The sequence below is a fragment of the Lissotriton vulgaris genome, chromosome 3_1, assembly GCF_964263255.1.
Source record: "Lissotriton vulgaris chromosome 3_1, aLisVul1.2, whole genome shotgun sequence".
Taxonomy (NCBI): domain Eukaryota; kingdom Metazoa; phylum Chordata; class Amphibia; order Caudata; family Salamandridae; genus Lissotriton; species Lissotriton vulgaris.
In genome coordinates, this window is record NC_141689.1 from 752,741,875 (window position 1) to 752,764,617 (window position 22,743).

A 22,743-nucleotide genomic window follows, 5' to 3' on the forward strand; every position below is an offset into this window, starting at 1 on the left:
GTGAATTGGTCCGCAATCTTACCAGCAGTTGTACCGTGTAGGGGGGCGGGTGATCTATCCAATCCAACATCCAGTACCACATTCCAGTACCCTCCCAGCACCCAGGGAATCCCGACCCAATCAGCCAAAACCCCACTCAGCCTACTCAGAAAACGGTCTTGATTGAAATTAGGGGCATAGATGCTCCCAAGGACCACTGGGGTTCCATCCAGTGTGCCCTTCACCATTATGTACCGTGCCTGATCATCTATCCGGCGTTCAAGTGCAACAAAGGGAACCTCATGCCGTACCCAGATAGTCGCCCCGCTAGCAAAAGCAGAGTAATTAGTGGAATAGATGGTACCTCTCCATTTCTTCCTCATTTTCTGTGTTTCAGAGTCAGTTAGGTGAGACTCTTGAAGGAATGCAACTTGTGTCTTACGTCTGAGGAGGAATGCATGTACGCAGTGTCTTTTCTGTATTGCTCCAAGGCCCCTTACATTCCTAGTTAGCAAGTTGTGTGACCCTATTGTGGTAGCAGCCCCCGTCATGGTCCCATGCGGAAGCGGAGTTCAGCTCCGCGTGACATTAGCAAGGCAGCGCTGACCAGTAGTCCCTTTCCCCAACATTTTGAACAAAACTCGGTACAGTGCCGAAACCGCGCTGGGCCCAACAGTGGTGCACAAATGGTACATAACAAACAACGGTGCATACGCCATGAGGGAGGGAGCCAACCTTACATCCAAACATGATCTTCGAATGGCCTAAGGCTCAGTGGCTCAACTGTACCCGGGGGTGGGGGTGGGGGGTAGTATACTCCAGGGTGGGTGGGGCGCTAGCAGCAGCAAAACATGAGTAACATTCAAATATCACAAAGACCCTCATCAGGCATCGTGAACTCTAGGTGGCACACAGTCCTGTGAATATAGTGGCAGAGCTTATGGCTAGCATCACCTAGAACTATAACTGACCCCTCTAGAATACCAGTTCATATAAGGGGTTATCTCTTTAAAGGATACAATAGTCTTTTTGTTGCTGGGTGCGTACACGCCGTACAGCAGAGTCGGTAGTAGGAGTCCCAAGTGCTGGTGCCCCAGCTATTCTCCTTACTCATCAAGCAGGTCAGTGCACATGACTTTAACCATAACTCTGGATGTCACAGGATGCAAATGGTTTCATTTGCAGTGTAAGCTTGATGAGGTCCCATTTTATTAGATTGAGGGATAGCCTGGCTGTTTCGTTTTGCATATTCTCCAACCTATCTGCCATATCTCACACAGTTGAGCTGTTTGTGCTACCAGCAGTTTGAGGTCTCTTTGGAACTACTTTGTTTGTGAACAGAGTAATGATTCACTGATCCCACAAGAAAAGTTGTATTTGATTATTAGGAGGAAGAGTTAGAACTTGAGTAAAGGACCTCTGCATGGTCTCAGGCAGTCTTTCAACTAGTGAGCTTGTAAGACTTTCTCAATTTGGACCTTCCCAGTTTTACACAATACTGATACTATTTGGTCTTATAACAAGAAATGTGAGTGGCCTGAGCATAGAATAAAAATAACCTAGTTGCCAAACTATTGTTTCCCTCTATACCAGCCAAGTAATTTCAGCCATATCCAATTGTCCATAGCTGTTGATAGTGCTGTCAAATTCTCTCAATTTTCATACCTCTTTAAGGTCACTGATTTGTGATTAGTCTTTGACTGGGGGTCCTTAGTGATCTCCATCAGGCTCAGGTCAGACATTAGCACATTCTTGGACATCCTCCTTTTTCTCCCTCTCCCACCACCCCACTTCCATCCTCAAACTAACCCCAGCAAGAGTACATACCTCCCAGCATTTACCACCTAGAAGGAGCCTTTTGGTCTGTATGTTATTGGCTCCTTCCCTCCACTGCATTTTGACTGGAGCTCAGGTGCATAATCCCTTTCTTCAGCTTTATCTCACTCCCAACATAGCATAAGCTGCTCATGGAATTCTGCAACCATGCAAGATTCCATGTATTTAGAGTTTATGATGGGGGCATGAGAGGTGCCTCAAGTATCCTATTTTGGAATCAAAACTGACGTCTCTGGGTAATGTTCCTAAGTTTCGAGAGGCTGATACCTTGCCATATTTGAGGGTTACAAGATGATCTCCTAGCACTTGTAGGCCAAGAGATTTTTCCCTTTGTGATGGATATTTCCAACCACATATTCTTTGCCATGAAATACTCCCCAGTTGCCAGACTGGATCCAAAAAACTTCACATAACAATGCTTCCACATTCTGCTAGGTGGCTCTGTGTGGCTCAGAGCTGACTCCATATTGCCTCGGGATTGAAAAAGTGGAGGTGCATATAAGCAAGAGGTGTGGCGCAGCAACCAGGGTGGCTGACTCCGGAACCCGGAGGCTTGTGGTTCGATCGCCGGTAACAGATCAGCCCAACACCGACTTTGGGCAAAAGCTCACTTAACCTTCCCGATGGCCCCCAGCGCCTTGAAACCCTTGGGTAATTGTTCACACTTTACAAATACTGGACATTTACATAAGCGTCACCCTGTGCTCTGACATCCGTCCTTTCATTCCACGCCTTCCATAACTTTGGCAGTGTCCCAAAGACTTCTAAATGATTTCAAAGCAGTGTGCTTGAGAATGATGTCTTCACCCAAAAATACGGGTTTCAAATGATGCCACAACTGCAGGAAGCAAATGTCGGTCGTAGACTCACATGAGGTGTGTGTTTGGTGTCCAGGCTCAGGCCGCTACTCTATGTTGTATGATAAGTGCATCCTCATGCGCCCTAAGATGATCAGAGACTGGGAGACAAAGCTGTTCGTCACCAAATACAAACTGAAGTTGCGCCTTTGTGTTCTTCTGATCCAAGTTGTGGATGCTGTCCAGGTCCTGGTCCAAAAGGTGTTTCTGTGACATGCTCGAAGTTCTAGTGCAAGCACAAGAAAGCACAAGTGGGACTCAATTCCATCCAGCCACTCTGTTGTGAAAGAGGAGGTGCAAGAGCATCACAATGTCAGCTACACCCAGTGAGGTCTCTAGCCATGGAACCGATTCCTCTGCTTGTCCCGACGTCTCCCAAATTCCTGGGCCATTATGGACCCCTAAGCAGATCGACGCCATGCCCTAGGCTTTCGGTTTGCTTCCAGCGCCCTCTGGCATGCCTTTAGTCCACACGGAACTGCAGGGGCCCAGAATTATTGCTGGAAGGTTCAGTCCGGAGACTGCCTGTTCCCCTGAGAACTTTCAGTGGGCTGTATAGACTCTGTTACAGACTTCTGCTCTGTACTCAACATGTACGCCCTGCTACACTGGCGATAGAGTATGACCCATTGCTGTTGCCCCTGTGGTACCCCGAACAGGTCCGAACAGAGGGCGGCTCGAGCCAGACTGATGTTGGACTATAAAATTACGAAAGCCCAACTTTCCATCTGCCTGGTCACACCTATCAGCAAAGGCTCCATTGTGTTTTTGCTTCTAACTCTGCTCTTTTGCCAGAGCAGAGGGCACCAAAATATGTTGATGATGGCTTGCTCCTCCCTCACTATAGTGTAATGATGCTTTATACATTGATTTACAGAATGCCAGTGGCCTTGACAACTCACCTGAGACAAAAGCTGGACTCACCACTTGGTCCACCAATAAGAGAGAATTCTTGGTTGGAGGTAGGAGTCCGGAGGGCAGCTGAATTGCTACAATTGCAGTTACCCTCCTTTGAGATGAAAACAAACGTCCCAACAGAGATCTTACAGCCATGGCTAGCTACTTATGAGCCCTTGTTTCCTTTTAACAATGCCTTCACTGATAATTTAATGTCTACCTAGTTAAAGCTTGCTCTTGCTGGAAGTGGAATGGGTATGCCCAGACGTGGGTCCCTTTTTTCACTGTGTCCCTGGATTCAAGCTAGCCTGGCTGAAGAAGGGTGACATACTCTGAAACCGGTCCCAGCATGCTTGTTTCCGGTCCAGGGAGGACCTGGCCTGGCAGTTCGGTCTGGACTGTTCCCATGGGTCACAGGTTCAAGACTGATTTGCCTACGGCTGGGACCAAACTGGAGTGGCGTAGTGGGCAAAAGAACGATGGATTTAACCCACATGTTTTGACTGGGGGAGAATGTTTGCATTGTCCGCATTCTATCCATCATTTGTTTGCTGTAACATGAAATACTATAAGGCTTCTTTGGCTCAGATGATTCATGATGGACAGGACCTGGCCTGATGTGTTATCCGTGCAGATTTGAATACTACGGATTGCTTGTGGAGGGCAGTCCGTACTATTGTACTTTATAGCCAATGGGAGCAAGATGCCTGTTGTTTGCAAATGAAACACTTTGAAATTATTATTATTATTAAATCGGTTTTGTATAGCGCCCGGTTACCCTGGAGCATCCCTGCGCTTTTGCCAACCAACCGAAATCAGAAATAGCAGAAACGGAGAAAAATTAACAGAAGAGAAGAGTCTTAAGTTGTTTTCGAAAGCGCAGGAGACATGGTTCCGCGCGTAAACCTAGGGGAAGGGCGTTCCAAAGGGTGGAAACATTGACCGAAAATCTCCTACCTCCCGATCTAGCCTTTTTTACCCTAGCGACGACAGTCAGGTGTTGCTGGTCTGAGCGTAAGGTTCTGCTTGCTTTGTACGGGATCACCATCTTCTGAAGGACGGGGGGCCTTTGCCTTGCAAGATTTTGTGTGCAAGGCATAGGGATTTAAATTTCACTCTTTCCCGTATTGGCAGCCAGTGTAGTGCCCTCAGTGCTGGTTTAGCAGAGCGGGACATGGGGATGTTATAGAGCGTTCGTGCTGCCGCGTTTTGAACTTGTTGGAGTCTGTTCAGAGTGCTCTCAGGAGCCCCAAGGTAGATCGCATTGTTAAAGTCCAGCCTGGACATAATTAGACCCTGGATCAGGAGCTTTCTCGGTAGGAAAGGGATGAGGGGCAGTATCTTACGTACTGATCTGAGGAGACCAAAACAGACACCCGATAGTTTGGATGCCCGGGTTCTAAGGGAGAGATCTCGTTCCATCCAGATGCCCAGGCTCTTGATCTCATCCTTAGGTTCAGGAAGACACCCTAGACAACTGGGCCAGGCTAAGCTGGGAAGGGAGGGGTTTTTAGGTCCCATCACCATAATCTCCGTCTTGGACCCATTCAGTTTGAGTGCTGAGTCCCCCATCAAGGAATGGACCTGTGAGAGGCAGGCATGGAGTATCGGGGAGTTCTCCGAGGATTGGGAGAGGGCGAACACCAATTGGGTGTCGTCGGCGTAGCTCACGATCTTGATGTTGAATGGAGCCACCACCTCCTCCAAGGGGGCCATATACACATTAAATAGTGTAGGACTCAGGGAGGAGCCCTGAGGCACACCACAATGGAGGTGGGTGGATGCCGATCGTGCGCCCCCTTCCCATACCTGAAAAGATCTTTCACTGAGGAATGACCTAAGCCAGTTTAGCGCTGTCCCTCTCACTCCGGCGTCCGATAGTCTCTGGAGTAACACTTGGTGGTTCACAGTGTCGAACGCTGCACTCAGGTCCAGGAGGATCACTGCCACTGATCCCCCCGAGTCTAGAATGCAGCGTGCCTCCTCCATGACTGCCAACAAGGCGGTGTCAGTGCCTTGGCCCGGGCGAAAGCCTGTTTGGGAGCTTTTTAGCACACCATTGGCCTCCACAAAGTTAGATAACCTAGGGCCAGATGTAGGTAAATCACATTTACCGATTTTAAAATACCGAATATTACCGAATTTTACCGATTCGGTATTCCAAAATCGGTAATTGGGATGTAGGTAGCAACATCTGGATTATTTAACGAATCGTTAAAAATCGGTATTAAAAGATCGGTATTACAAGATCGGTATTATCCGATCGGTATTATCCGATCTGTATTTACCGATCGGCATTATCCGATCGGTATTTACCGATCGGTAAATACCGATCGGTAATTCCCGCGACGGACAACAAACAAAAGTGAAACTCAACACAACAGCCAATCAGGTGCCACCACCCTCCCCCTACTCTCCAGGGAGTGGCCCCACAGGCAGGTGCAACTAATTAGAAGGTTCAGGAAAGGCAGTTGGAGCAGAGAGAGTGGGAGCAGCAGAAGCAGCAGACAGAGCTTGTGTATTCACTGAAAACTCCAACATGGAAAGCAGCAGGGACACTGAGCAGGCTGAAAGGAAAAGAAAGCTTAAATTCAGTAGACAGGAGCTACAGCTCCTTGTGGAGGAGGTGGTAAAGGTACACCACAGACTTTTTGGAAAGCAGTCCCTAACTGTGCCAGAATCAACAAAAAGGAAACTTTGGCTGGAAATCAAAGACAAAGTAAATGCAGTGGGAGTCACCAACAGACGCACTGACGATTTAAAGAAGAGGTTCTATGACCTGAGGAGCCTCACGAAGAAAAAATTGGCTGAGCGCCACAGACAGTCACAGCAAACAGGTCGAGGAAAGAACACTGCACCCCCCCTCAACGAGCTGGAGGAGCTGGTAGCCACAACCCTGGAGGCTGACAGTGTCCATGGACTGGGAGAAGTGGACAGCTCTGCGCAAGCTGCAAAGAAAAAAGGTAAGATGCATGCACAGCTATCCCCCTCCCACCCCCATACATCCCTCACCCCTTGCAGCTAAGTTACCCCAGTCCCATGGTGCCTGTGCAAAACTGTACCAATGCATCATGATACATGTAGTTAGTCATTGGAAGACCATGTCACACAGCACTGTGACCAACACATTATTCACATGAATGCTTACAAAATGAAGGGCAGGCAGCATGTACAAAGTGCAATGTAACATGTTTAATTGTAGTGGCTGTGACACAATTACACCTAGCTGATATGTACTCATATGTCCACAGGTCTCACATCCAGCAGGCAGTCTGAGGAGGCAGAGGGCGCGGCACCCCAGAGGGATGGCAGTCAGGAGCCAGGGCCCAGTGCATCCCACGACACAGGTGTTCCGAGTGGGCAGCCACCCACCCAAGAAACTGACATCTGTGAAGAAATGCAGGGCTCCCCAATTCCTTCGCAGTCACCACTATTGGTCTCATCACCAGAAATGCATGCATCCCTTGTTGTAGAAACACCTGTTGCACACCCTGGCAGGAGGCATGTTGTCCCCCCACTGCCGGAAATGGAGACAGGTGGTGATGAAATGGAGGGTGAAGACTCACTTCACTTGTTACAAGCTCACATCACTGCCACACTGCAGCCCAGCACAGAGCCTGTACTAGGTTCCACTAGAAGGCGCACAGTGCAAGGAAGGGATGAAGGTGCACATGGGGAGGGTTCCAGTGTCTTCAAAGGCCTGGAGGGAGCCATGGTCCGGATTCAGAGGATGCAGGGCAAGGGCATCATGGCCTGTCAAAGACAAATGCGAAACATGAACATCCACATGGAAGAAATTAGCAAGGGCATAAAAGAGCTGGTGATAGTCAACCAGAGCATGGCAACAGGCATACAGCAACTGTGCACAAAAATTGACTCTGATATTGGTGCAAGGCGCAGGGACAGGCAGCGCGCAGTGAGAATAGAGACATCCATGGAGCAGCTGGCTACAGCCACATCCCTGCTATGCAGGCGTAGCGTCAATAGTCAGTTAGTCCTGACTCAGAATAGCAGCCAGTTGACAAGGGGCATACCTGGAATGACCGGTGCGCTGGAGGCCCTACTCAATGCACAAAGTGCACAAGGTTCTGCTGTAGACGTGCCGGACACTGAAGCTAGCACCAGTAGGAGCAGCACAGCTAGCCCCCATGGCTTAGAGCCAAGGAGGAGCAGCAGGCGACAGGGTGAGGCTATAGGCCAAGCGCCCAGTGAACAGGATGAGCCACAGACCCCTGCCAATGCAAAGCGTGTGCGTAAATGAACAGCTGTAACGATGGCCTACTGCCAATGGACATTACATTTATAGTTCATACAGTGTTATTTGCACATTTGTGCCATTGCAACCAGCCAAGTGACAATGTACAACTATGGTTGGTGAATTCTACACCTGTCTGAGTGTGTTTGCCCACTGTGAGCATTGATGTCAAATGCTTACTGTTGCACTTTTGTTCTTCAATAAAACTTTACGAATCGAATTAAACAGAAGCTTGTGCTTTCACTATAGCTCAGTGTCTTCACTTACTCAGAAATAGTTGCGTGCTATGTCATCACGTCTGTATCTGCCATCACTTGGTGTTGCCACTCCAGCAGGATGTCTTTCAGGCACAGCAATGTCGTCGTCATGATCCTCATAGTCAGATAACTCCACCTCAGTCCCCTTCTTAACAGCCAGATTGTGCAACATAGCACAGACAGCAATGATCTTACAGCAGGTAATGGGGGTATACTGCCTTGCACCTCCGCTCTTGTGCAAGCATCTGAACCTACTTTTCAATATACCAAATGTTCTCTCAACAACATTGCGTGTGCTCTTGTGTGCCCGGTTGTATCTCCTTTGGCTGGGTGTTGAGGGGTTGAGGTAGGGGGTGAGTATGAATGAGCGGAGGGCATATGCACTGTCTCCTAGAATGAAAAGGGTACAAATTAATCACATGCATACATGTACTGCTTATTGCAATAGTGTAATGGGTGTTGCACACTGTCTCTTACCTAGGAGGTAGCCTTCACCAAATTCCCCTGCAGTCAGGCGTGCATAGATGCCACTGTTTTGAAATATATATGAGTCGTGGGTACTTCCCGGGTATTTAGCGACAATGTCTGTGATGACGTTCTTGGCATTACAAATCACCTGCACGTTGATGGTGTGGCTTGACTTTCTATTGCGGTAAATGTATTCCGTGGCAGCAGGGGGACAAATGGGGATGTGCGTCCCATCAATGCATCCGATGATATGGGGAAATCTTGACATCTGGTAGAAGTCAGATATGGTTGCAAACAGTTCAGCATGGGTGGATGGAAAAGAAATGTAATGCTCCATCCTATGCAACATGGCGTCAAGGAAATGTTGGAAAAACCTTGAGAGGCTGCTCTGGCTCACCCCTCCCACCGCAGCAACCACGCTCTGGTAGCTCCCTGACGCCAGCAGGTGGATGCTGCACAGCACCTGTACATGTGTTGGGATTGCATGTGCCCTTGGAGTGGGGTGCTCCAACAGTGGTTTTAGGTCCCTAATTAACTCCAAGATGGTGTCTGGAGCCAACCTGTACCTTTGCAGTATCTCTTCCTCTGTGAGCATGAACAGGGTCACCCTCTGCCTGTAAACCTGCTCCTGTCTCTGCCATTCCCTCTCTCCTTCCTCCTGTAGCCGTAGCCGTCTTGCAATGACATAAAATGCAGCCATTGTGCAAACAGAATTGCATTTTGGGTCCTTTTTTATGGGCTGCACCTGGTTACCACCTGCTTTGAATCCATGGTAAATAACGAATGTTAAATACCGATTTTGGAGCAAATTCGGTATTTCTGTGCCTCCCTACATCTCAATTTCAATTTTGACTGTTTTTTACCGATCGGTACGTTTAACGATCGGTAGGTTTACCGATCGGTACGTTTACCGATTGGTTGGTTTACCGATCGGTACGTTTACCGATCGGTTGGTTTACCGATCGGTACGTTTACCGATCGGTAACTTCCACGATCGGTAACTTTAACGATCGGTAACTTTAACGAATCGGCATATTTACCGATTCGGCCTGTTTTCTGTCACCTACATACGGATCACTCAATACCGGTCGGTAACGGGCCAAATTCGGTATTTTCGGCCGTTACCGACCGGTAAAGGCCTACCTACATCTGGCCCTTTGAGTTGACCAATTTTTCTGAGATTTTGCTCAGCCCTGGGAGGAGCGAGATGGTCCTATAATTGACCATGTCTAAAGGGTCCAGAGAGGGTTTTTTCAGAAGGGCTTTCACTATTGCGCTCTTCCAATTAGGTGGAACAATACCAGTGCCTAACGAGGCGTTGATGACTTCGGTGATGGGTTCCACAATGGAGGGGGCAACCTGTTTAAGAATTCTCATAGGGCAACATCCCGGGGGGAGCCACTCTTAATTGAGCAAAGGGCTTTAAGGACTTCATCCCTGGTGACTGGCCCAAAGAATTCCAAAGTTGTCTGGGGACATCCCTCCTCCTCCCATCGCCCGGGTCCTATCTTGGGCGGGGGTAGTGAAATAAGGATTTTTTCAATCTTCGTGTGAAAGTATTCCGCCAGGTTATTACATTTGGCCTCCAAGTTCTCCGTAGAGGCAGATGGTGTTGGAACTTTCAGGAGTTCTTTGACCACCAGGAAGGTTTCTCTTGAGGAGTTAGAGGCATTGTTAATTCTCTCCTCGAAAAACTGAGTTTTAGCCAGCCGGATGGCGGTTTGATACCTCCTCATTGCCGTTCGATATTCCGTTTTACTGGCTTCCTCCCAGTCCTTCCTCCAGGAGCGCTCCAATTTTTTGCAAGCCCTCCGCATAGCCCTTAGCTCAGATGTATACCATGGAGCGGTGTGAAGTCTTTTCTCCCTTATGCCTGTCGATCTTATAGGAAGGACAGCGTCTAAAGTGTTAGAGATCCACCTGCAGAGATCTGCTTCAGCTAAGATAGGATCCTGTGAAAGAGGTGGACGTGAGGCTTCTAGGCTGCAAGTGAAATTTTCCACTGAAAGCCTGGCCCATGGTCTGTCAGGTACACCAACATTGGAGGGGGGGGATGCTTTCACGTTTAGTTTCCCAGGTGAAGGGGATCAGAAGATGATCCGTCCATGGCAGAGGAATAGGGGGGGCTGCTTTCATGGTGGAAATATTTGCAAAGATGGGATCTAGCAGGTGGCCTTTGTTGTGAGTAGGATCTAGATTAATAAGATCTATTCCATAAGTTTTAAGGTCACATAAGAGGGCAGTCGCCAGCCGCTCTTCCTGGTCATCGAAGTGGAGATTAAAGTCTCCCAGGGCGATGAAGTTTGTAGCAGAGGCAGCACCAACCATTACCGTTTCCATAAGAGAACTGGTAAAGTTACCCGTCTTTCCAGGGGGGCGGTAGACTAACAGCCCAGACATGGTAACGGTGGGTGAGACTTGGAATGAGAACTTACAGCTCTCACAGTCTTCCACTTCGCCTTTCTGAATTCTGCAGGTCAGTGAGTTCTTGTACAGAATGGCTACGCCTCCTCCTCGACCAAGTGGCCGATCCTGTGAACGAATATGAAAGCCAGGGGGGAGGGCGTTAACCATATCTGCTTCTGCACCCTGTGTGAGCCATGTTTCTGTTAAAAACAAGATGTCTAACTCCTGTTCCCGGATGAGGAGGTTCACCTCAAGCGAGTGTCTGGGGAGGGATCTGCAGTTCAGCAGTCCGAGGCGAATTGTGTGTTTTCCCGGTGTTAGGTTAGGGGGGTGGCATTGGGCGCAATGAGTAAAAGGTGACTGATCCGTATTGAACAGGGAGCAGTATGAAGGTGGCAGGGAGCGTAACTGAAGTAATGCATCTCTAGAATAGGTGCGAGGGGTACCTGGTGAAATCTGCAGAGTGTCTGGCCCTAGGCTCGTCTGGGCTCGGACGGGCGCAGACGGGCATGACTCTGGCACGACTCAGGCGCAGATCCGGCGCGTCCGCTGAGCGCGTCCGCTGCGCGGAGTCATGGCCGTTCTTTATGCGCGCTGCTAGAGCGCGTCACTCACGCACCCCCACTCAATATGGCCGCCAAAGTTGTCAACAACCAGCTCTCGGTGTCTACACTCGACAGAGAGCTGACCGGGGGCAGAGGGAGCGAGGGAGAGGCACAACAGCGATCCCACAAGAAGGAAAGTCTCTACACGCCTATTTAGATCAAGCGTGGAGATGCTGGTGCTATAAACTAAAGTGCATTAAAAATAGAGCAGTTTAAAAATGATTCAAGCGCAATGTGCAAAAGGATAGAGACAGAGACCTCCCGGCTTCCGCCTCAGGAGGGAAATGAGCAGCTGTTAGCAATCAGAACAAAAGTTCCCCTGGCCCTTTATGCGAGCTGCTAGAGCACGTCACTCACGCACCCCCACTCAATATGGCCGCCAAAGTTGTCATGGGAGAAAATGTAAATGAAGAGTTTTAAGGAATCTATATGAACATAAAGTTAACTCTTCAGTTTAATTTTTTTCCCATTTCAAAGTGTTGCATTTAAACACAGCAGGCATCTTGCGCCCAGTGGCTAATAGGGATGGTCTCATATTTATAATGGAAAAATACAGTATCCCTTGACACCCACCGCATGTCTCTCCATTCTCCCCACTGGTTCATTTTGGGCCGAGCGAGTACGCCTAGTCATTTAAGCCAGTCAATTGCGCGCCCAGTAGTAAATGCCGATATCTGGTAGTGCTATCCCTCCCACGTATACTCCTCCTGATAGGCTTGCCATTGCACTTGGGGCAGGGGGTGCTACATCCCAAAGGAGTAGTCATATCTCTCCTTCCACTGCTTTGAAAAATTAAATTGGGACCCTGTAGGGCGTGTTCTGGAGTGCATATAGAAATATGGGCAGGGCTATCATTTTCAAAATTGCTTCCCTTCCCAGTAGAGGCTGCGGTAGTCCTCACCAATGACGTATGTCTTGTTTGAAGCTTTTAAGGAGCGTGTACAGGTTGTGTGATAGAAATTTGCTTGAGTCTTTGATGATGTATTTTCCCAAGTATTTAAAACTGTATTTGATTAAGGGCATTTTGCAGTTCCAGCGCAACTGTGGTCCGCTCCACATCAGTGGGTTTATGAGGGATTTGTCCCAGTATATCATGTAACCTGCATATTTGCCAAAAGTATGCATAATTTGCATTAGTCTATCAATGATAAGATCGGGCTCTGTCACATAGAGCAATATGTTGTCCACATTTAGAGATATGCAATCTTCCCATCCTCCCTTCCAATATATTCCTTTAACTAGCAGGCCCTGCCTAACCCACGCCGTCAAGGATTCTAATTGCAATGCAAATGCCATGGTTGACAGTTGGCAGCCTTGTCTGGTGCTCCTTTGCAGTTCGAAGACATTAAAAAATGTGCTGTTTAACCTGACTCTGGTGGGTTGCCATATAAGAAACGTATCCATTTTATGAAACTTGGCCTGTAGGAGGCACATGTATTAGGGGGTTTGCCTTCCTTAGGTCTCACCATTATGGTGGCCAACCGTTGGTCCATTGGTAGCTGGCCTCTTCCCTTACCTGTTCATACATAGAGTGCAGGTATGGCAAGAGCATGGAGGCCAGTCTTTTGTCTAAATCTATGGGGAGGCCATTGGGTCCCATCACTTTCCCTGGCTGCAGTACTGTAATTGTTCTCCTCCACCATACTAAAATAGGTCTTTAAAAAGCGCTTACGGCCCTTTCGATATTCAAAGCTCAGAACAAGCTGGTTGCTAATTCAACCAAGTCCAAAATAGTAATTTTTGGCCACTATCCGAAATAAAAGTGGCAAAGTGATGGTAGGGCACGCTGACTCTGGACTGTGCCCAATCTTTCAATTACCTGGGGGTTTGGATCAGTGAATCAGGCCGGCCACGGGTGCACCTCCACAAACTGCAGAAGAAGGGGAAAATGGCCACCTATGCACTTTGCAAATTATACGCGACTCTGGATAGCCCAACAACAACGGCCATACAAAGAGTCCTGAGGAACAAACCTTTACCGTCCCTCAATTACGTGCAACAGGCATTCCCGGGGAAATTTTCGAAAGACCTGGAAAAAATACATTGCACCGCCTACAAAAAGGTATTCAGTCTACCAGCCTGCACCAGGAAAATCTTAATTCATTTGGAATTTGACCTCAACCAGCAAAAACTAAAAGAGCTGGCGACTCTCGAAATACTTCTACAACTGCGGCCCCCACAAACTCTATGAAGGCTGTTTTAAAATCGATTTTCCGACAAACTAGCAACCCATGGTCTGCCTGTCTTGCTTTAGCCAAAGATCTTCTGCAGCTTGCTATAGAGAATTGGGACCCCAGGTTAACCAACTATGCTACTATCAAGGCAACAATAAAAAAGCAATTGCGGCTACGCTCTCGCACTTTGGACATTGAATACCTGGCAACAAGAGGCTTTCATGAGACCCAAAGTCTCCCACATACATGGTCCAGTCAGAAACCTCACCTTAGGCAGGCCGTGGGGAGGCAAGCCCAACACAGGATTTTAGCTGCCAGATTACACCCCCTTCCTCTAAAAGAACTATATCCAACTGCGAACACAAGGTAGAGCATTAGGGAGTGCCGCTTCTGCAATTACAAACGAGAATCCTTGGCCCATATTCCATTTTGCTGTCCAGCCCTTCAGCCAGCTCATAGCACCTTTCTTAGATCGATCCACCTTTAATTGGGCACCCGTACAGCAAAAGAGGCAGTCCAACAACTCTATACTTTGGATATTGTAAAGCACATGGCGAGCTTTGGGAAATTTGTCTACCACACCCGCATATTATTGAAGGGAAACTCTCCACACCCCGAGTCAGGAGCACCCTCTGGAGTTCTTTAGAAAGCAGGGCCTGGGTTGTGGAGGCTTGGACAATACTGAACTTTTGGCTTGCTTTGCCCATAAAGGTCTATTTCAAATTATTGTCTTATTTTGAAAACAAATACAAATGGGGATTTTAATAATTTTTTGAACAAATATTTATTGTTTTATATTTCTAAAAGTGTTTTTCTTCCATTCTTTTTAAAATATGATTCGTTTTGTAATGGTTTTGATTAACCGCACAAATAAAGTATTCATTCATTCATTCAGTGCTTTGGTGTGATATCGGCCTCCACTTCCTGCCTGTCAACAGCGTTCATTCTGGGTAGTTTTATGTTGTGCAGCACGACAGCTACCCCCAGTGCCGACTTGGTGATCATCAATGTGTATATTTTGACATAGTGTCTGGCAAATACTTAGCGTTTGCCGAGTTTCCTCTGTAGTGCACCCACTCAGTATCTCTGATCTCCAAGACCCAGTCGGTTTGTTGCTTCCTATGCTCTAGCCAGGCATGTTGCTTTCCGGCTTTGTTTCCTATTTCATAGAGATGGCGATGCGAGGCCAGGGATGCTGCCCTTGTCTGTATTCCTGGAACTTTAATGCCAGGCGTTCTTTAGACTGTGCATTTGTTTTTGAGGTGGGGAGGCTTTATAGGTCTCTAATTTCTGATAGATACATCTGCCGTGTGGATTCCTCACCTTGTGAATATCCCCCTTGCGTCAGCAACATTCGGAAATTCTTTTTGTAGCTCCGCGCCGACGTGGACGCGGACGTCACAGAGACACGGCTCCGCTCGCGACTCCGCTGACATCACCGACGCCTATAATAGGCCCACGCCGGCGTGATGACATCAGTTCCCTTTTTTCCGCGTCATCGACGCTAACGGTTTTCAGGGATCGTGCTGTAGCTTTACAGTAACTTTGTTGCTATTTACCTGTTATTCTGTTTAACTTTATATTCTTCGAGATGTCGTCGAAGAAGACTGGCTTTAAGGCTTGCGGCGAATGTGGCAAGACTATGTCCATCACCGATCCACATGACTGCTGTGTCTGGTGTTTAAGCTCCGACCATGACGTCGAGGACCGTGCTTGCTGCAAGAAGATGACTTCGAAGGCGCTAAGAGAGAGAGAGGCGAAACTCCTTGTGGCTAAGCTAAAGAGTAAGAAGGAAAAGAAATCTTCGTAGTCTCGAACTCGTCGTTCGAGGTCGAGGTCTCGATCGAGGTCACGCTCGGAGTCGTCTTCAGCTCACGCTTCGAAGTCTTCGAGGAAGAAGCACAAGAAGAGGAGCCACGTCATCACTCCGGAAAAGACTCTGGTTCGAGACCGAAGTCCCAGGTTAAGCTCCTGAGTAAAGAGGTGGTGGTTTCGGAGTCGGAGCATGTCTCTGTTGGTGAGGCTTCACAACCAGGTTCACCCGAATCACAGGAGCAGGTCCATTCTCCAGTTCCATCCAATCCTTCTGGTCAGGAGGATGAAGGTGAGGAGCCGGGGGCTGGTGAAGTCGAGGTTCCGGTGCCTGCGAGTTCGTCGACCACGGTTCCAGGACTCGTTGAAGAGGTCAACGTCGTCTCGACTCCGCCTCCTCAGGAACGACCCAGAGAATCTTATCCTGAGTTTCCAGCTCCAGGTCAGGATCCATCTCAGTTTCTGAACGCCATGTTTGGTGTCTATTCTAGGGCAATGTTCCCGTCTGGTGCACCAGTTGGTCCCACGGGTCCTATGGCTTTCAACTTGGGTGTTCCCCAGGCTTACGCCCCTGCGCCCTTCATGCCTTTTATGCCGGCTATACCACCGCATTGGCATTTTCCGACACCTCCGGTGTCGTCGACGCCGACTCCGTCGACGCCAGTCACATCGACGCCGATGCCTACGACTCCGAGGCAGGATTCTGTCCGACCTCGAGCTGAGAAGCCTCGTCCGACGTCGGGTTCGACGCCGGCTCCGGCGCCGTCGGAGTCGATTCCGAACCCGTTGGCTTCGGTTGTGAAGGAAAGGTCTCGGAGAAAGGCTCAGAGACTTCTGGAAGAGGATAGGTATCTATATTCAGATACTGAAGAAGGAGAGTTACGGGATTCTGAGGATCCTTTTGAAGATTTGTGTGAGGCCAGTGGGCTTGAACTGTCACCTGAGTGGGAGTTGGCTTCAGTTTCCAATGTGCCATCAAAGGATGTGGTGCCTTATCACACTGTTATTAAAAAAGCAGCGAGTCTGTTGAATATTACTCTTCCTACTGCTGACTATAAGCCTAACATCTTGACTGAGGTTCTTCATTCTCCCTCGTCAGTAGTTGAGCCTGTGTTACCCTTCAACGAGGCCTTGACTGAGCCCATCTATGAGGTTTGGAAGAAGCCTTTGTCTGCTCCTGCAGTTTCAAGAACATTTGCAAGGAGGTACAGAGTGGCACCTGAGGACCCTGCGTTTTTATTGATTCATCCCTTGCCTGAGAGTTTGGTGGTGCAGGCTGCTTGCTCTAAGAAGTCTGCTGGAGCTTTCCCACAGGTTCCTGGGGACAAGGAATCCAGGAAGCAAGATCAGGGTGCCAGGAAGGTCTTCTCATCAGCCAGTATGGCTTTAAAGTCAACCAGCGCAACGTGCCTGATGGGGAGGTATATCCATGCCTTGATGGATTCTGTCAAGCAGCTGGTTCCGAAAATCCCTGAAGATGACCGGAAGGATTTTCAGGAGGTGATTTCAGGCATTCAAGCAGCTGCAAGACAGGTGATTCAGAGTGGCCTGGACACTGCTGATTCGGTGGCAAGGGTCATGGGTTCATCTGTGGCCACCAGGAGGGCCGCTTGGCTTAAGTCATCAGAGTTCTCTGCGGACGTCCAGTCTGCGTTGTTGGACTTGCCTTTTGATGGCTCAGGATTGTTTGGCAAGAAGGCTGTTGCTGCCTTGGAACGTTTTAAGGACAGTAGGGCCACTGCAAAGTCCTTGGTTCTTCAGTCCAGAGGAACTACTGGTAAACGCTTTAGGGGGTTCGGAAGATCTTCCTTTCGCTCTTACAGACCTTCCCAGCAGCTTGCTCAGCAGCAGCAAAATACGCTGTACAAGTCGTACAGGGGCAGACAAAGATCCCGCCCTAGAGGTCGTCAATCCTCCTCCTCCTCCTCCTCCTCCTCTTCTTCCCAACCCCCAGCCAACGCAGCAAAGCAGCCCTAGTTCCGCCATTCCGGATCATGTGGGCCCAGTGGGGGGTCGGCTTACTCATTTCCTACAGGATTGGGAATTAATTACATCGGATCTTTGGGTTCTCAATCTTGTAGGGAATGGGTATGCACTTCCTTTCCGGGAATTCCCTCCCAATTACCCTCCTTGCCAGGGTTATTGTTCGGAGGACCACCTGCTTCGCCTGCAGCAAGAAGTCCTGGCTCTTTTCAAAAAAGGTGCGATAGAGGTGGTTCCAGAGCAGGAAAGGGGTCAGGGGTGCTACTCCCGGTATTTCCTGATCCCCAAGAAAGATGGCAGGCTTCGGCCTATCCTGGATCTCAGGATCTTGAACCTTTACCTGAAACAGGAAAAGTTCAAGATGCTCACTCTTGCGCAGGTTCTTCAAGCGCTGCTGGAAGAAGACTGGATGGTGTCGATCGACTTGCAGGATGCGTATTTTTATATTCCCATCCTGAAGTCTCACAGAAAGTATCTCCATTTTACGGTTGGGTCACAACACTACCAGTTTGTGGTCCTTCCGTTTGGTCTTACTACTGCGCCTCGAGTCTTCACCAAGGTGATGGCAGTGGTGGCAGCTCATCTCAGAAGATCGGGGATACATGTGTTTCCGTATCTAGACGACTGGCTGATCAAAGCGGAGTCGCCGGAGAAGGTGCTCCATCATCTGCAAGAGACAACTCAGTTGTTGCACAGGTTGGGTTTTTCGATAAATGTACCCAAGTCTCACCTGGTGCCCTCACAGCGCAACCTGTTCATAGGTGCGGTACTGGACACTACTGTATGTCGCGCATTCCCTCCCCCTCAAAGGATTCGCGACATTCAGGAGATGATTCCTTTGTTTTTCCCTGGAGCGGTTGTTCCAGTCCTGAAGGTCCTTCGCCTGCTCGGTCTGATGGCTTCTTGTATTCTGTTAGTCAACCATGCACGCTGGCACATGAGGGCACTCCAGTGGTGCCTCCGCAGGCAGTGGTATCAACACAACGGAGATCTCAGGGAGTCAGTGAAGATCTCCAGAGAAACTGCGGCGGATCTGTCTTGGTGGAGTGTGGAAGGCAATCTGTCTCAAGGAAAGCCTTTTCAGATTCCTCCTTCGGTTGCCACAGTAATATCGGATGCGTCCACTCTCGGGTAGGGTGCTCATCTGGGGGACCTGGAGGTCAAAGGTCTTTGGTCTCCAGAAGAAAGGTTGCTTCACATCAACCTTCTGGAATTGCGGGCAATACGTCTGGCGCTCAAGGCCTTCCTCCCTTCCCTTCGCGGTCAGTCGGTTCAAGTCCTGACGGACAACACGACCGCGATGTGGTACATCAACAAACAGGGAAGTGTAGGGTCGCAGTGTCTCTGCAAAGAGGCTCTGCGTCTCTGGTCCTGGGTTCAGGACCATCAGATTTGTCTAAGGGCAAATCATCTGGCCGGAGTTCTGAACGTTCGTGCAGACAGTCTCAGTCGGCAGTTCTCTGCCGATTACGAGTGGAGGCTCCATCCAGAGGTAGTTCTCGACATCTTTCGGATGTGGGGGACTCCTCGGGTGGATCTGTTCGCCACTCACGAGAATGCTCACTGCCTGTCATTCTGCAGCCTCCAGTTTCCGATGCAGGGAGCCTTGGGGGACGCGTTTCAGTTGAGTTGGAGCTCGCAACTCCTTTACACGTTTCCTCCCATACCCTTGATTCCTCGGGTTCTGAGGAAAATTCGCCAAGACCGGGCCCGAGTCATATTGATTGCCCCGGATTGGCCAAGAAAGGTGTGGTACTCGGACCTTCTCCACCTCTCCTCTCACCCGCCGCTCCGTCTCCCTCACAGGGCAGATCTCCTCTCTCAGTTGGAGGGGCAGGTTCTACACCCTCACCTCCAGACCTTACACCTTCATGCCTGGAGATTGAACGGGGCAACCTGATTTCTTTTTCTCTCCCTCACGATGTGGTGGATGTCATTTTGTCAGCCAGGCGTGACTCCACTAAGTCCATCTATTCTTATAGGTGGTCGAAGTTTGTTGTTTGGTGCAGGGAGAAGTCCATAGACCCTTTGAGGGCCCATTTATCTGATGTTCTCCAGTTTGCCCTTTCTCTGGCTCAGCAGGGGCTTGCTGTTGCCACGGTGAAGGGCTATCTGTCAGCGCTGTCAGAGTTTATTTGTTTGCCTGACCAGCCTTCTCTGTTTAAATCTCCTATAGTTTTGAGATTTTTGAAGGGCCTCATTAATAGGTTCCCTCCTGTCCTGTTTATTGTGCCTCAGTGGGATTTGAATCTAGTTCTGACATTTTTAATGGGTGCTCCTTTCGAGCCTCTTCATAAATGTACCATGAGGCTTCTAACTTTCAAAACTGTTTTCCTCGTTGCGATAACCTCGGCAAGGAGGGTAAGTGAGCTTCAAGCTCTTAGTTCCAAGCCCCCTTTCCTGTCCATTCATGCTGATCGAATGGTTCTAAGGACCAGGGCTGCTTTTCTGCCGAAGGTGGTGTCTTCTTTCCACCTTGGTCAATCCGTCACCCTTCCTTCCTTTTATCCTCCCTGTAGGAGAGTAGGGTCTGCAATACTATGATCACCCAGATTTTTTGCTTTTGTTTCACTGGTTTACGACTTTCTCTGGCTGTGGGCCTGCCAATCAGACCCACAGCCTGGCTGTTCTCTCTCTAAATTACGACATGTACCCTAGGTGCATTTACCAATTGGTACTGGGCCACCTTATCAGACCCTGTAACTCAGGGCATAGGTGTACCCAGGGCCTACCAGGGGCTGAAGCATGTATTATGCCACCCCTGGCTGGCCTCCTAAATTTGACACAACTGGCTGCATGACAGCTGGGGCAAAGTCGTGTAATCACCCTTTGCTATAGATATAGTATACCTATATCTAACCCTAAAGATGGACACACAGATTCCTATCAGTCACTCCTATGGCAGGCCTTGACAATCCTGAAGGCAGAGTGCTTGGAATCGTGTGAGATGGTGCTCTGGCTTGAGCTGAGCCTGTCTGCAGCTTGCGGAACCAAGTCCTAATAGCTGTTCCATGATATCGCATACCATATACTCTTAAGTGCATTATAATCCTCGCGGTTAAATGCTATCTTTGGTATTGCTTTATCAAAACATGTCGAGTAAGGTGTCATACGAATTGGAATACTAACCCCTCGCCAATTCTGGCGACGGGGTTAGCATTCCACCCTTCTAGAGGGACACGACATGTATGTAACTGTGAACCCCGGTTAAAGTTAAACGAAGCCTCAGCTCCACAAAATGGATGCTGCCACCACAGACACGAGTCTGACCCCCTGCAGCTGGGAGTCCTTCCAGCGAGGGGAGCCTGGACAAAGGGTTTCCTGTCGAGGGCGGTGCTAGCACTGTCCCAGACAGGGTTTTGTGTATCCTGGGTAGGCAGGGCTTTACAGGAAGGTGACTGCTGAGTGGCACCCCGGTGCTCACTACGCATAGGCCGGTCAGAACCAGTTCCAGGGGCACACCAGCCCCTGGCCTGGGGAAAGTCCAGCATGGGAGAGGGGTGTAACCACCCCCCTCCTAGTCCCACCCATAGGCAGGACCTAGTCACCGGGTCAGCCCCTTTTCTTAGTATAAAGATAGGAGCGGGCCCCCTGTTCAAATTAGATCATCTTTGGAATCAAGACACGACTTTCTGCGAAAGGACATCAAGATTTCTTCTTCAAGATTCTCCCTTGTGACTAAGGAGTAGTCACCCTGCATCCGCAGGCACCATCTTAAGAACACTGCGGTCTGCTGCAAGTCCTTCCTCAGGAATCCGACGACACAGCTCGACGAGACCCGGCTTCCCTGGCACCTCTGACCTCTACTCACCTCTACAGCCAAGCTGAGAACCGTGAGTGCGACAAGACCTCGAGGGACCGACGATCGTCAAGACTGCACGACTTCTTTACAGCAAGCCCACCGAGTGTTCTACTGGTGAGTGCTTTGGGGTCCGAGAAGCCCCAACCCTGAGCGGCTCCAGCACCGAAGATCAGCCCTCCAGCATCTCCGCGATCTGCGTGGGGCCCTTCTGCTTTTTGCTGCTCACCGCGTTGTTTGGCTACTAGCCGGCTGGCTTGTGGCCTTCTTCACGACGCCCGACGACATCACTGCTGCTGGTCTGGTTGCTCCAGACTGGCCCATGCTTCCTTCCAAAAGAGAAGCACCCCGGACCCTCCTGGTCCACTCCAGACGCCATTTTGAGTCCACCGCGTGGGCTTGAATTTGCCAAGGCTTTGTTGCCCAATCCTGGGTCCAGCGACGCCGACAGCTTCATCCATCGTGGGACAGCTCGCTCCTCCATCCTGGTCGCCGACAACGCCTCCTGGTCTGTGAGATCTGCAGAGCACAGCGTCACCCACTCACCTAGTCGAGGTGACTACCATCCGGTGCCCTCCTGGTGCCACCTGACTACTGGCTAGTAGTCACGAACCTGGTCCCCTCTGCTTTCAGGTGTCATCTCTCTTCAAGATCCAGGCTTGGATCACTTCAAACTCTCTTCACTGGTCGCCTGCCAGCATCTTTCTTCCAGGCTCCTGGTCCGTCTACGAGGATTCCCGACGTCTTTTGAGACATATGCAGCTGCAGCCCCTGGGCTAGGTAACTTCGGCATTTCGGTGCCCCAGCATAGCGTCACTATCCAAGGGTCAGAATCTACTTTCGTTTTCCTCCTACCAGGTCGGGTTCGCCCGAGAACACTAACTTTCTGAAATCTAGCTACCATAGACTTAGTCCCGCATCCCGCGTGAGAGTGCACACTCTGCACCCGAGTCCCCTAGGCCTCCTAGAAGTAATCTGAAGATTCTATAGTCAAGACCTAGCGATTCCAAAGCCTATTAGTACTGTACTTACCTGCTAGTAATTTCGCATTCCACTTTCAGAGTATATGGTTTTCCGTGCCCCTCGGGCATTTGTATATACTGTGCTAACTTAAGTATTTTCGTAAGAGTTTTGTGTTGTGCTTAGTACCCTGTCCTCATAAAGAGTACAGGGCTGTTGTGATTTTAATAAATACACTGTTTATTTTCATAACACTTGTGTGGTGTCCTTTCACTTGGTGTTCAAGGGGTATATGTGTGGTATAACAGCTGGCTTAACACGCCCTCTCGAGTCTTTAGCCTTAGACTGCTCGTATCCACGCTACTAGGATAGCTGGTCTATAAGGTTGACTTACAACCAATCATCAATAAGGGTTGCTGGACTGATACATAGTGTTCACTAGAATAGTGAGCACT

At 49.3% G+C, this 22,743-nt stretch overlaps 1 protein-coding gene and 1 long non-coding RNA gene across 3 annotated transcripts in view; one reads left to right on the forward strand and one right to left on the reverse strand.

Moving 5' to 3' along the window:
• The window catches only part of DMXL1 (Dmx like 1), a 2,236,090-nt gene that overhangs the window by 1,948,634 nt on the left and 264,713 nt on the right, over nucleotides 1–22,743 (forward strand). The gene's annotated exons all lie outside the window — the stretch shown is intronic.
• On the reverse strand, nucleotides 7,206–8,637 carry LOC147726997 (uncharacterized). Its single transcript, XR_015309450.1, has 3 exons — nucleotides 8,559–8,637; nucleotides 8,092–8,471; nucleotides 7,206–7,322 (listed from the first exon to the last, which is right to left on the reverse strand). It is a non-coding gene; the product is annotated as an uncharacterized LOC147726997 (long non-coding RNA).